Here is a 16,190-nt window from a genome sequence, read left to right on the forward strand (position 1 = left end):
AACTCCAGTTTTTTGGTTTTCTCTGTGTGTGTGTGTGTGTGTGTGTGTGTGTGTGTGTGTGTGTTTTGTTTTGTTTCCATTTCACTTTGTAGGATTGAAACATAAAGGAACCAAGTATCCAGAGGCAAATGACACATGCCTCAAACTTTGTGCCATCCTTAATTTCTTCATACACTTTCCTTAAAAGACCAAAACTCTCAATTCTCTTTTTAGATCCCTGCCATCAGCTCCGATGGCCAATTGCAAAGACTTCTATTTCCCCAGAGATGAAAGAGACTCGTTCATCTTGGTCGTGGTTGGGCTGAGGTGCACATGGTCACCCACACACTTGGTCACACTAGTCTCCAGCTGCGGCATCACCTGAAGCTCTTTACTTCCGGCATCTATTAAATCTTTGGCTGTGTTATTGCAATACGTGGTGCACTGGGCAAGGGCACCCAGGACTTCTCCAACTCACTGGTCATCAGGACTGTCAACAGGTCACTTTGCTTTAATTAAGAGGAAGGACACAGCAGGGTTCAATGCCCTGGTGCACCACCTTCATGGACACCTGGCTCTTCTCACAACAGCGGTCACTATACCTAAACATGAAGCCTTGCATTTTCCAGATGTTCTATCCATCCACACTCTTCACCATGAAGTCCACGGCCTCCTGTACCCAGAGCAGCTGCAGTTCTGCTGTGGCGACCCAGTGCTGCAGCCCTCCCCATGGGTGCCCATATGGACTAGTAACACTTTTTAGAGTCAGCAGTTAGATTTACCCACACATATAGGCTCTCATTGTTATTTGTTGCTGTTGTTTTCTATATCTCTGAACTTACATCTGACATCATGCTCCTTCACTGGAGGGATATTCTTCAGTATTTAACTTGGTACAGGCTTGCTAATAGCAAAATCTCTTGTTTTATGTTCTAAGCATGAATTTTACTCTTTTTTTAAAAAAGATTTTATTCATTTATTTAACAAAGAGAGACACAGTGAAAGAAGGAACACAAGTGGAGGAGTGGCAGAGGGAGAGGGAGAAACAAGTTCATGGCTGAACGGGGACCCCCACACAGGGCTGGATCCCGGGACCCTGAGATCTGGACCTGAACCAAAGGCTTAATCACAGAGCCTCCCAGGCGCCCCTGCATTTTACTTTTCTTTTTTTTTTTTTTTTTTTTTTAAAGATTTTATTTGTTTATTTGACAGAGAGAGATCACAAGTAGGCAGAGAGGCAGGCAGAGAGAGAGGGGGAAACAGGCTCCCCACTGAGCAGAGAGCCCGATGTGTGGCTTGATCCCAGGACCCTGAGATCATGACCTGAGCTGAAGAGGGTTTAAACACACTGAGCCACCCAGGCGCCCCTGCATTTTACTCTTGAATGACATTTGCATTAAGTAAGAAATTCTAGGTTTGTAGATATTTTCTTTTAGCATTATAAAGATACTATTGCATTATCTATCAGACACCACTGACTATGTTGTAAAGTCATCCACCATTCTCCCCATTTATTTTCTGGTTGCTTTTAAAAATAGTTTTCTTTGTCATTCTATTTGCTCAGGTATCACTATAATGCATTTTAATGGATTATGTATTAGATTTATTTTTGTTGTAATTTATGTGATTTTATTTATATTTTTATTTATAATCTTTATTCTGTGGCTTTTCATTTTATAGCAAATTCAGGAAGTTTTCAGCACATATGTCTTGCTATATTTCCTATCCCCACAATCACTCCCTTCTCTTACTAGAACTCAAATCACTTATGTTAGATCCATTCACTATATATAACACTCTCTGTTTTCTTTCTAATCACCACACATCTAATAAAAACCCAAGGGCCTGTCACTATAAAAAAGAAATCTAATAGAACTTTTAAACTAAATAAAATTCTATGAACACTATATATTTTTAGTCTCTATAATAACAGCTTAATTAGCATTTTGGTATATGATATTTTATGTTCCCATTTAACTATGTGGTTCTGTGTAATTCTCAAAATAGATAGGGGTTTCTGTCTATATATGTCTATATATGTGTGTCTAGGGAATACTAAATCCTTTTTTGGCTCAGCAAGTAACACTAAGTGGTTTTTCTTTAATACTTTAAAATAATTTCTTAAAAAATTCTAAGTTTATACAGTATGTTTTTCACTACTTATAGGATTCATTTTAATTTCAAAATTTATTTTTCAATGGATATGAAACTAGTGCCATTAACTAAAATGATCTTTTGCTATCTTATACCACACAATGAATTATTTAAAATACTTTACATATTATATACATTCAAATGAATATTGATAATTGAAAATCATTCTTTAATAATATTAGGAAATTGTAGGTTATTTTCTTGAATAGAGAGAGATACATTAGTTGTTGTGTCATGGGTTCAAAATCTACACCTCTGAGGAAAATTTAATTAAAACATTTACTCGTTCTACTTCTTCTTGTCCCATTACCCTTGATGGACCCTTAATATGCACTTGCCATACAGCCCATTTTCACCAGTAAACATCTAATTTCTATAGTATAGATGTTGGGTGCTTATGTAAAGGTTGGGTGAAGTCTTGCTCAGGAAGGATAGAAACAGGTTTTAGGCATTTCATCATGAGTTGATTAAATAATAACTAAGGTTCCCTGAAATTATGAAATTCTGTAATTCAGGGAATCTGTAAAACCTACTGAGTCTAAATATTAAGGTCTATGGGGAATTTGGAATCTTTTTTCAGTTATAGACTCCTAACTTCTTGACAGGTAACACTAGTTTATTAATTTGTGTTTATTAATTACTTCATTGTGTCCTGGGCTCTTACCCAGATCATTGGGGATAATTCATGATGAAGAATGATTAAAATGAGCAAATAGGGAAAGAGTGTACTTGTAGAGTCAAATAATACTGTTTGTAATTGTGTTTGAAGTTTGTTTCCAGAGATTTAAAGGTCTATGAATACCAGTGTTAAAATTTTAATTAAAATTTTAATTAAAATCTTAATTAAAATTTTACTTTTAGGGGCACCTGGGTAGCTCAATTGGTTGAGCAACTGCTCTTGGCTCAGCTTGTGATCTCAAGGTCCTGGGATCAAGCCCCATGTCAGGCTCCTTTGCTCAGCAGGGAGCCTGCTTCTCCCTCTCCCTCTGCCAGCTACTCTGCCAGCTTGTGCTCTCTCTCTCTGTCAAGTAACTAAATAAAAAATTTTTAAAAATACTTTTAAAATGTGGACCCCTTTATAGGTCAGTAAGACTCTTAGTCTTCAAAACTTCCTCAGCTTATAGTTTTCTTCATTTTTCATTGATAAAACATCATAGAACTAAAGAATTTTAAGAATATTTGATTAAACAATTCAGTTATCTGATGAGAAAGAAAAAATCTAGAGAGGTGGAATGGAAAGTGTTACAAACTCAGAGTTGGGTCATGGGATTGCCTATTGGATTTTGCTTTTTCTGGTCTTTGGAATGTAGACTTTAATAATCAAGTCTTGCCAAAGATTTAAACTTTTTAATAATGCTGATTTTGACCATCATTAAATCTTTCAAGCATAGTGTTTGGGCAGAGGCTATGTGTTCATTTTTCAGAGACTTGACATAAGTTTTAAGTGTTTAATGAAGTAGGTGGCATTTGGGTTCAATAGAAACTATCTGTATAGTCTCAACCATGGGTGAGAAGCTTTAACTCAGTAATTATCTTACATCTCATATACTTCTCTTAATGCTTATTCTGAACTGATAAACCTGAAAATCACTTTTTTAAAACAGGGAGATTTGGGCTGCCTGGTATTGAGTTTCTATCTTTATAATGTTTGCCATCAGTTTACTAATTATCATTTTTAATTACCTTCTGTGTTTATCAGAGTCTTACCTAGATTTATAATGATTACCGGTGAGTACCTAAGCTTAGAGAAAAGCAAATATGGAGTATGTGATCTCTGGATGGAGACATAGTTGTATCACTCAATATATCTGAAAACATTCCCAAAGATGGAGAAGTTTACAAGTAACAGCGTTTAAGCCTTTGAGATATTTGCTTGGATGTGTGTAATTCAAAGACTAAAAATTAAGAGACACAGTCCTCTAGAGGTAGGAGTTTTTCTCTGTTTTACTTAGACTTTTTTACATTTAAATTTTATTAATACATTGAATATTCTTTATTGAATATCTATTTTGCTATACAATAAATTTAAAACTGTCTATGTTCTTATAGCTGGCATTAATCAATTTCACAGTTCAAAGAAGGAGGGACTTCAGAAGTCTTCTAACCATTTTCATTAATTCTGAGATAAAGGTCTCTGTTGGCATTGACGAAGTGTATAGTATAATTGATGTACTCAGAATTCTTGGGAGGGTTCTGATGATCTGAGGGGTGTTCTATTACAATTTGTCCTATTTTGACAATTCTTTCTCTTTACAAATTCATTTTATTCTCTGATTTGCATGAAGGAAAGTTAAGACTTTGATAATATTCCCTCCTTTCATTTATTTTTAGAAATTTTTTAATGTAGCTTTTAGTCACCTAGTGGATATCCAGCAAAAATGTTATTGTTTCTTATAATTAACGCCTCACCTGCTGTATCACACACAATTTTTTTTAAATCTCAGTGATCAGAGGAGCGCACTTGAAGAAATGAATAAGTCAAATGGATTCTCTCTGAGGCCAGGGAGAAACTAAAACCTTTGTCTTCTTAAAAAAAATAAAGTTGATATAAAGTTGGAGAATCCAATTAAGGAAGTTTTCGTTTAGAGATGTCAGGTTTAAATTCTGCCAGATCATAAGACATCAGGGGCACCTGAGTGGCTCAGTCAGTTAAGCAAGCACTCAACTCTCAATTTCAGTTCAGGTCCTGATCTCAAGGTTGTGAGATTGAGTTCTTCCCCTCTCTTCTTGGCTTGGGCTCCACAATCGGCGGAGCGTCTGCTTGAGATTCTTTCTCTCTGTCCCTCCCACCACTTGTACTCTCCTTCTCTCAAATAAATAAAGCCTTAAAAAAAAAAACAAAAAAAAAAAAACACCAGACAAAATACTGATAATCTGAAGAATTGACAGACAGGAATACTCCCAGTGCTAAACCTCACAAAGGTTACAGATTAATTATAAATTTTACAAAAAGTGTTAATGACTGATATAAAGTAATAGTTTATAAATTAAAAGACAGAAAAGGAAAAAATAAGTATGTGTAAAACTATAATTGCCAAAATATTGCTTTATTTTCCTTATTCTAATAGTGAGAAGTATCTAAATACATATATATGAATTAAATATAGCTCCTACTCTCAAGTAGGATATAATACTATAGATTAAAGCAGGTAAATGATGATAGCTTTTTTAATGGTACTAATTAATCATTTAAAGCTCAGTTTGTGACAGATAATTACTCACATTCTTACATAAGAATCACAATTAACCATTAGAATAAGTGCTCTTGTGCTCTATACTTTTGCGAACCTACACAAAATCCACTCCCCCTCTTTGTGACCTTCCTGTGAAGGAATGCTCTATGCCAATATCAACCATGCTCTCTAATTTTGTAGCATCTCTTGAAGTTAGGGGCAATGATATCTAACCGCAAATCTGCTAGAGGGACTTAGATGGAATATTGAAATTTTTGTTTCCTGATAAGCGGGCAGAGCCTTAGCTGGTGCCTTGAATACTTATGTGAAATATGGAGCTCTAGCAACCATCTTGTGACTACAGAAAGAACAAAAATGAGGAAAAAGTCCACTACAGATGACAGCGAGGAAACAATGAAAGAGCATGTGTTCCTTCTAGCAATATAGAGTAGTTGAATCAACGTAATGAGGATTTCTGGTGAGAAAGATATACCAATATGTGTTTAAGTAGCTATTTATTTAAGTACTATGTTACTTGTAGCTAAACCTGTTTCTAACAAATAAACATTTATCTCAGCGGTACTATCTTTTACCAGGCTATGCCACTTTAAGTGAAGAGCCTGAGAACTGAACTGACTCCAGAATCCATGTTCATTCATTACACATTTTAAGCTAGAAAAATTATACATATTAAGCCAGAAAAAAAAAATAAAGGAACAAAGTGTTATGTTTAGTACAACAGATCAAGTAAGGATCGTCAGAGAGAACACGTATGGACCATCTACTAGGAGAATGACAATGTCCAGTTTTAGAATGTTTTTTCATATCAGAAGATACTTAGGGTCCAGTTTTCATCTTCCAGCAGGATTTAGAAAAGTCTTTATTAAGATTTGAAAAAACACAGTAGAAATAATAAAAAAGTACATGCTTTGTCTCTCTAAATTTAATTTGCCAAAAGTAAAAGAGTTTCCTTAGTGAATAACTAAGCATTTTTTAAAACTTTGATAAAAATTTTGCTCTTTTCTATGAAGGCAACTAACCATTTATGTGAGCAGAACTTTTTTTCTCATTTTTGGGGTGGGGGTCAGTAAGGTACCTTATTGTGCAGGAAATTTATATGGATTCCTCCCAGAGCAAGCGCTGGTGAAGATGACCCGTGGTGAACTGCTGATCGTGTTCTATGATGACCATTTTAGTTAGCCTGTTCATGTTATTTGACATTTAAAAACACATGGGCAAATATATTGTGAGACAAGTAAATCACAATGTTCAAACCATAAAAAATGGACTGCATGGTCCCAGAGGCCATTCTTGTCTTGAATCTGTGTAGATCTGTGATATTTCTTTGGGCTTAAATGGGCTTTGCTGATGCAGCTACTGAATAAACTTATTTTGTTTGAGACCATTTGTCATAAGCTCAGGGAAGCTACTTACTTTTTTTAACTCCTGTCCTCTTCCATTAAATCTGTTTTTTCCTTTTACTTTTGTTTTTGGGTTTCCTCTTACTTTTCTTTTTGTTTTAGTCTGATTTTAGAGCATTTTCCCCTTTGTAATATTCAAAGATGCAATTTTAGTTTGCTACCCTTCTAATTATGCCTTTTAGTATATACCTATGTATTTTGAATATTGTTATTTCCTATAGTAAGGAATTTTGGACTTCCAAAGAATATATTCAATAAAATAGGTGAAAACGAATTTGTAAAATGAGCTACAAATATGGTTTCTAAGGATATCATTTAGCTATTTGCCTATTGTGTACCAGGCATTGTACCATCCCACTCACCCCTCTCTTCACCCTTCTTAACACACACATTGAGCAGCCCAGCTACAAAGAGCCATTTCATTCATGGTTTTAACCAGTGCTTGGATACTGTCCTGTTATAGTCAATTTTCCCATTATAATTAGGAGTTTATTTCAATTTATTGATTTAGGGTCATATGTGACTTCCATCTTTTTTTTTTTTTAAAGATTTTATTTATTTATTTGACAGAGAGAAATCACAAGTAGACGGAGAGGCAGGCAGAGAGAGAGAGGGAAGCAGGCTCCCTGCTGAGCAGAGAGCCCGACGCGGGACTCGATCCCAGGACCCTGAGATCATGACCTGAGCCGAAGGCAGCGGCTTAACCCACTGAGCCACTCAGGCGCCCCTGTGACTTCCATCTTGTAAATATTCGAGCTGATTTAAAGCTGCTATTAATGGTATGTATTTTATATATCACCCATCCATCTTACATGAAAATCTGCAGTAAGGTTCAGACTCTGCTTTTAGCAGGGTTATAAAGAGAATAGACTCTGTTTTCATCTGGGCTGGATTTTTCCTTTTTCAGATAATGCTGAGGCTTTTACGGATTACTCACAATTCTTATCCGTCATGATCTGTACAGATAGAATTTATTTTTTTCATGTAAGTAAAAACTTTTAATGCTTAAAACAAGTATATACTTCCAAATATATTTAAGTGATACCAATAATTAACATATCCATTACCTTACAGTTTGTTTGTTTCTTTCTTCTTTCTTTCTTAAATATTTAACAAATTTCAAATACACAACACAGTCTAATTAACTATGGTCACAATGCAATACATTAGAGCTTCAGAACTTATTTATCTTATAACTGAAAACTTGTACCCTTTCACCAACCTCTTCCTATTTCTCCATTCCACACATTAGTGATATAATGCAGTGTTGGCCTTTTTCTGTCTAGCTTATTTCTGGTTTATTTCAGAAATGCTATCCCTATTTTCTTTATTAAAACTTTTGAAAAGAGTAATCCCTTCATTTTTTTCTTTTTTAAAGTTGTTTTATTTTTTATTGTAAGTCCTTTGCATGTCACCACACAGTTTATAATTAGCTGGTAAACGTCTAAATAAAAACCTGCTGAGATTTTAATTGAGGCTGAGACTGAGGCTTTCAACACTGAGGCTGTCTTGAAAGATGATCTGTGATTTTATAGTTTTAATTGTGTTTGGAAAGATTTTTAACCAATATTTCTTAAAATGTTTTCATTTGTCCTCCTTTCCTTTCTCTCATTTTGGAGACTCCCTTTTCATGTCTATTAGGTTGCCTAGGAATATTTTGTTTATGGTTATAAAATAAACTTATGTTCCTTTCTAAAATTTTAAGTATTTTCTATTGTTGTTTCTTCAGGTGCATTACAAATATTTTGTTTTCTGTATTTAACCTATTGTCATTACATTCCACATATATTTTTTAAAACTCAGACTTCCATTTTTGTCTCCAGAAATTTAATAAAGACTGTTTTGTAATACCTTTCCTGTCTCTCTTTTGCTGTCTTCTACCTTCTTGAATAGATCAATTGTAATTATATTAATTGTTTTGACACTATTTCTATTAATTCTACCATCTATTATTTCTCTGATTCTACTAATTTCCCTCCTCATTATGGCTTCCATTTTCCTGATTTTTTGCATATCACAATTTTTTATTTTATCTCAAACAAATTGTTTTCATTGTATGTCAAATTATAAATTTTACCTTCTTGGATACTGTGTAACTTTTTTATACCATTAAAATTATTGAGCCTTTTTCTTGGAAGTAGTTTAATTAAATGTACATGTTAAAACTAACACCAATACAACAGTGTAAGTATTTATCAAAGGTGAGATTAAAAGGGAAAACATTTATTGGTTAGGAGACTATTATAATGAAACATTTAGTAAATACAACGACTCACAAACATAGTGGGTAAGGAACAGGCAAGTCTAGGTAGGCGAGACAGAGGATAGGGGCTACATTACAAAGTTCAGGCCAGAGGCTATGTAACCAGGCTCATAGTAATCCCAGCTGTGGAGAAATGTTTTATAGAGAAGATATTAACCAGAGAGAAGGGAACATCTTGTTTGTTCTAAAGATAGATGTGATATTCTCATGATATTTACAGATCTACTGTGTTTGTTCTGAATGTTATTGACAAGAAATTTACCAAGTTCCCTGGTCAGTTTTCTATAAAACACAGACATAAAAGCCCTCAGTGGCAATCCATTTGGGACCCCTCTCACTCCAGAGAGCATTTTTACCTCCTTTATGTTCCCACCTTCACTTAATAAAATTTCACTTCCCTTCACTCTTTTGTCCACCAGATTCATCCTTCCACTCCATGAGTCAAGAACCATGCAACCCTGTAACAACAGCAAAAGGAGGTTTAGGATATGTATCAGAGAGAGCTGCAAATGAGAAATTGTCAATGGCCAGGATGTCCGGAGGACCTAAGAGAGGAATATACAATAATTGATCTTATAGTCTTTATTGTTATCTGCTGTGCTACCTATGACTAATGTATACAAAATCAACCCCTATTACTGCAGTATCTAAAACCCTCAATAAAATGAACAATTCACACATTCCTTGATGTAATGACATTCAGGGTCAATGGAAAATACAATCGGTCAGGAAAAAAAGCAAATCCAAGGCTGTCAAGATAGAATAATTTCCAAAAGTCAAAGAGAAAACATAAATTTAACCATTTTGTGACATCTCAATTTCCCATAGAATGTGGGAGTAATTCTAAAAAGTTTTATAGTAAAGGAAATGGTAATTCACAATAGCATGGAAAACACAGAGACATGAAAACTGGAGACATTAATATTATAATTTTAAATATTAGGAGAATATCTATGAAAAAACTTGGCAGAAATTATGACAAACTGTACATTGAATTTCATAGTATCATCTTTGGGAATCAGAAAATATGGCTTTAATTTTTGTTTCTGATACCAGCTCTCTACATGATTTAGATAAATGACTTAAATCTCCAGGTCTACAAAGTAGTACATCTCACTTCCCACCCTCCTTTAAAATATTAGAACTATAAACACCACAAAATCATTACCAACTATGGTGTAGGAGAGCACAGAAAAATAAATTATCATTTTCTCTTCTTTTTTTCATTGAATTCTAAATTTGTGTACAAGCCTGGTCTAAGTTTTTATGGAACCAGTAGTAGAAAAGCAGTAACTCTAGAGTTAGGTGTTAAAACATCCTTAGAGTGATTCAAATTAAACAAAAATTGTGATCATTATTAAGCACCAACTGAGTATGGTTACATGATAAGTTTTTGCTCAATTTATCGTTAATATGATTCTATACAGTAGTCTTTGTTAACGTACCTGCTGTATGAGAAACAAATTAGTTCTGCAAAAACTTATAATCAAAGAGAAGAGCTGTTTAGTGTGTGTCTTAGGAAATGTCATACACATAAACTTCATAATTTCATCCATGAATTGCATGGAAAATAAAATAAAATAAAGGAAAACTAAGACTAATATGGCCCAAACAGTCATTTGATACTTTCTTAACTCTGTTAAGTGAGAGAAACTTCTGTTCCCACGAGCTGTTTTTCATGTATCACATGGCAACATTTGTATTCCCTAGGAACACCTTGAAATGAGGCGACAGCAACTCTTAAGAGAATTGCCTGCATGTTTTGCTAAATTCTTAAATGTAATGCTACTTAGGTTTTCAGATGTCCTGGGAATATTTCCAACTGTTTCTCCATATTTCTACTTGGTTCAATCAATACTCTATTAGGCTCAATGGTTTCGTAGAACTCAGCCATGAAATTTTATGACTAGGTTTTCCATCCTCTTGCATCATTAAAAGACAAAGAGTCTCTTTGCACAATTTGCTAGAAAACTTCGGACAAAAAGTTCTTTCGATTATAGTGAATTAAGCCAATAATGCTAGGCATTGTCTGATACTAACCTTAATGAAAAGCAGTCCTCACCATTACTGTAGTTCATCAGGGATCTTTTATGGGTTTAGTTGAATTTGTTTGAAGAGAGGTTCTTGGCAGGATTGCATAAATTTTGATATGGTCAATTTGCCTGAATGACATCCAGGAAACCAATAAAATATTATTAAAAACAGCTAACTGAGAATTAAAAACAGCTAACTGAGAGATTTATGAAAAATTGTGTTTGGTTTTTATGAAAAATAGTCCATTGTATTTTATATGGTTGAGAGAGGTAGGGAGACAGCTAATATTTTGATCTGAAAATAGTATCTCTTAACATACTAAAAGTTTCAAATTATCTAGGAAAGAGTAAGTTCATATGCGATGTTTATTTACTGAGAATTTAAACTGAATCTTTCCACTAAGAGGCTTGAGGAAATTTACAAAAGGACTGATCCCATAGGAACTGTAAAATAAAAAATATATAAAATGCAGAGATTACAAGGGAGTTGGTATCTCTGAAAACGAGGCCCATGTGTCTACTGTATTTGAACATTGACTTTACCTCTGAACCTTTTTCAGGTCAGGGTTAAATAAAGAATATACACACAAAAAATATATACACACACATAAGAATTACACTACATAGTATATATTTCAAGTTATACATGCATATGTTATATATATCAAACTTTCTCATCATAATTTTAATATTGCAATTTGTTTTTAGTTTATTATGTTAATATTTACTGAGCATAGGTTATTGCCCTCTCATTGTTTTTACCCTCTCATTTTAATTCTCACAATAAATATATAAACTATATGTACTTCTTTTCTCTATTTTATAGACAAAAAAATACAGTCTTAAAAAGGTTAAAGTAATGTATCCAAAGTCACACAATTTGTGTATATCAGAAATAGGTTACACATTCAAATGTGTCTGTTTCCATAATCTGAGTATTATTTTTTTTATAAAGTTAAGAGCCTCAGGCCACTGTTGGTTAATTATAAGATGGGTCTATATTTGTTCACCGAATTACATAATGGGCTATATTTATAACAATTTAATTGTTATTATTGTCTTTTTGGAGATTTTTAGAAAGCAATGGTGTAAATTTTAAATATTTCAAGTTCGGAAGACAGGAGACATTGGGAGATGGAGAGAAGTGAGTTGGGGGAAATCGGAGGGAGAGACAAACCATGAGAGACTGTGGACTCTGAGAAACAAACTGAGGGTTTTGGTGGGGGAGTGGAGGGTCGGGTGAGCCTGGGGGTGGGTATTATGGAGGGCACATAGGAGCACTGGGTGTGGTGCATAAACAATGAATTTTGGAACAATGAAAAAAAAATAAGATTAATTTTTTTTTTAAAGTAGGAAAGAAAAGACTATTGCAGTTAAACAAATTTCAAATACTTAAGTGTCATATTGATTATATAAACTCTTAATGATGCATTTAATACCAATGTCTACACATGAACATGAAATAAAATGAATAGATCCCTGTGAGCTTTGGTTTCTAAATATCTAAAGCAGGGATCATTTTAACTAATTGCCCCTTTTTGAGGAATGTTTAAAGGGACAGTATGTAAATCTCCTAAAGCAATTATTCACATACTCATGAATATACTATTTCTTTTTGTAATTTCTCCTGTTATGTGAATAAAGATATTTCTGTGGGACCATAGACCACAACAAATTAATTTTTCTTGACCTAATTGGTAGTGCTGATTTTCTCCATCATTAATTTATAATAAATGAATGTTGTGTTGGATCATATTATATGAGCTTGTTATGCTGGAAAGTCCATTTTCTTGGACCAATTTCCATGTATATTTCCAGATTACAGCTGGCAGCATGAAGACCTAGGATTAAATGTGGACAGCAGAAGGGAAATAATCATCACCATGATTGGAAGTTCATCACAGTCCGATACAGTAGTCATTTCAGTCACAGTGGTTTTAACTTCTCTTTTCCAAAATGTATGTATATCTTCTTCTCAACTTCTTGAATAGCAGTAAACAACTTTATTTTATCCTTCTTTTTTTTTTTTTTTCTGAAAAAAAGAAGCTAATTACTTATGGAACCAGATGGTAACTTTACTGACAGTTATTTGGGCATTTGTCCTGTTTAATGCCGTTTTGGTTGCAGGTTAGAAAAAAACCCACTTGATCTAGTTAAATAGAAGGGAGAAATCTATTGGATAGATACTGAGATACCTTTCCAAGCCCAAGGAGAGTTGGATTTACTTAGTGCTAACATCTTGAATTAGAAAGTAGTCAGGTAACTGGCACTGCTTCCTCTTCTGTTTTACCCTTCATTTCTCACTGAGATACTTCTTTGATGTAGTCCTTCATTAAGGAGAGATTTTTCAGTTTCTCTATATTTAAAACACTTGGTTTACTTTTCTTCAGTTCTAGCCAAAGGATATTTCTGAATCTTTGATTTAGATTTCTTAAAGACTCTGCCATCTGTCAAACAGTCATCCAGTGAAGCTGAGGACAGAATAATGCTGCCAAGGTACTTCCTCTAGGGGTAAACTCTGAGAAGAAGGTTATCATCATGTCCTGTGGAGATATTCCCAAAATGCTTTCCACAGCATTGTGCTGGATGGCTAAAGTATGTTCATCTAAGCATATTGTTAATAACCTTGAAGACTAAGTCAGCTAAGAAGGCAAAAAATAGTCACTCAGCTGATGACACATTTCTATGATCTGAATCCAGTCAGTTATACGTTTTAAGCCCAATCAACCCCTTAAGAACGCCTAAGAAATAAATATAGAGACATAGAGAATATGTGGAGGGAGAGAATTTTCCCCAAATATGAGCTAATATGAATACTGCACTTGGGTATTGAATTTTCTTTTTGAGAGAGAAACAGAGAAGGAGGTGGGGTGGGGAGAGAGAGACACACACAGGAAGGAGGAGGAGGAGAAAACTGCTTGCAAGTATGAAATTTCTAGAGGATGAGCCATTCATCCTGTTATGAGGAATGATTCAACACTTATTCATAAAAGCCTCTATTCATGTGTTTAAATTATTTCTCTGCAATGGTGATGGACATTTTAAGAAAATCAATAAGGGTTGCTGGGGGGAGGGGGTTTGGGAGAAGGGGGTGGGATTATGGACATTGGGGAGGGTATGTGCTTTGGTGAGTGCTGTGAAGTGTGTAAACCTGGTGATTCACAGACCTGTACCCCTGGGGATAAAAATATATGTTTATAAAAAATAAAAAATTAATTAAAAAAAACATTCATTATTGGGGTAGAACATTTTAAACCTCATCTTCAAGGAGGGAGGGGAAAATGATGGGGTGTTCTCCAAGAGATTTGGTTTCATTTTTCTTATGTATACACTGGATTGGGCGGAATTGTGTATGAATACATGCATTATGACACAACTGGTCTGTAGGGCTGACAGTTATTATAAGTGCACTCTCTCCTACAGTGAAGCATGCCCATGGATTAGAAACTGCATTAACTATGGTATATTTGTAAAATGTAACCCAAGTGGCTCAGAAAGCTTGGAGAGTATGTGATATTTGAAAGGTTGGATTTATGGGGAAAGACAATTCATTATGTCTGTATCATGTTATTAATAACAAATTATTTTTCTCTGTCTTCCTTTAGCCCTTAGCCCCCTGCTCTGATTTGTATATAACGTGAAATATCAAGTGAGACATCAGATGAAGTTTCTGATAGGACAGGGGAAGAAAGACAGAAGAGAGAGGAGAAAACATTCTTAGGTGTTAAATTAGTTTAATGATGCCATACATGTGACCAACAAAAAATTCATAGTGATGATATATGAAATGTATTTATATGTCTTAAAATATGTAATTTAATTATTTATGATTATCTACACCCAGATTTATGATTTAAAGATTTAAAAGAGTTACTCAGCTAGCCTTGACCTTAGACTTTCATTACTTTAATTTAGGTAAGATTTGTGAAAAATAACCAGCCAATATAGGGTCAATGCTGTCTTAGAACAGTAAGGTCAGTACATGAATTTACTGACACAGAGTCAGACTTCCTCCAATAGGAAGATATGATTTTCCTCTCTATATTTGATGTGTTCCCCCTACATATTTGATGAGGGGTCAGGGAAGGGTTTAGGAAATAATAAATCCTGGGGAGTATGAGAGCTATTTTGTTTTAGATCTTTTTTATTTTTCTTTAAAGCAATCTCTGCACTGATCATGGGGCTCAAACACACAACTTGAAGATCAAATCACATGCTCCACTGATAAAGCCAGTCTGCTTCCCTGAGACCTACTTTGTTTTAGACAAAAAACAGATCCAGAGTAAAGGAACCTGAGTTATTACATTTTAACACAACCCTTATCTCCCAACCCTACCAGCTCTACCAGCCCATTTGAGGAGTCCAAGACATTGCATGAAACAAGCACTACGTCTCTTGTAATAGGGTATATGGGCAAAGATGGAGACAGAGATGTGGTTACTATTCAGGAAGGGTTAGGGCATCCTGCACTGTGAAGGGTGGAGTGGTTGGAATTCGAGCAAAAGAAAAGAAATGAGGGGAACCAATTCATCCTGGTTAGCCTAGGACTAAAGTTTTTTTCTGGGACTTGGAACTTGCGGTTCTAAAGCAAGAAAATCCTCAGACAAATCAGGATTACTGATATCTAGAAAGGCTCATTTAAGACACGTACTGCAGTCCCAAATGGCTTTAACTTAGGACGTCGCCATGTTTACTTTGCAGTTTTATGAAATTGGGCCCTGTCTTTTATAATTATGAGTAAAAAATTTAAACAAAGACATAGTTACCTCTCCTACTGCCTCCTCAAATTCCAAAACATACACACATTGTGTACAGCCTTGATATAGTAAACAAAATTAGTTATTTATTTATAACTTGTTATTTTATTTATGTTATTATTTCATAAATAACTTGTTATTTTTTTAGGTTCCCACGATGTACTTGTTTTGAGAAAACATGTATGAATGCACATGTGGTAATTATATAAATACAATTACACTTTATGACTTTACGTAATGTTACAAAAGCTTCCCCCCTCCATGGATCTCCTTTGTCTTTATAATAAATACACATTTAATGGCTATGTAAATATGAGAGGTATTAATATACCATTTCAATATGACTTTGCATTTCAATTATATCAGGCTTGTGTTTTTTTCTTTTCATGATGGATGATTCACTAATAGTT

At 34.4% G+C, this 16,190-nt stretch overlaps 1 pseudogene; it reads right to left on the bottom strand.

The window, feature by feature from the left end:
* Positions 1 to 252: 252 nt before the first annotated feature.
* LOC116599845 overlaps positions 253 to 16,190 on the bottom strand; it is a 155,017-nt pseudogene continuing 139,079 nt past the window's right edge.

The sequence above is a fragment of the Mustela erminea genome, chromosome 9, assembly GCF_009829155.1.
Source record: "Mustela erminea isolate mMusErm1 chromosome 9, mMusErm1.Pri, whole genome shotgun sequence".
NCBI lineage: Eukaryota > Metazoa > Chordata > Mammalia > Carnivora > Mustelidae > Mustela > Mustela erminea.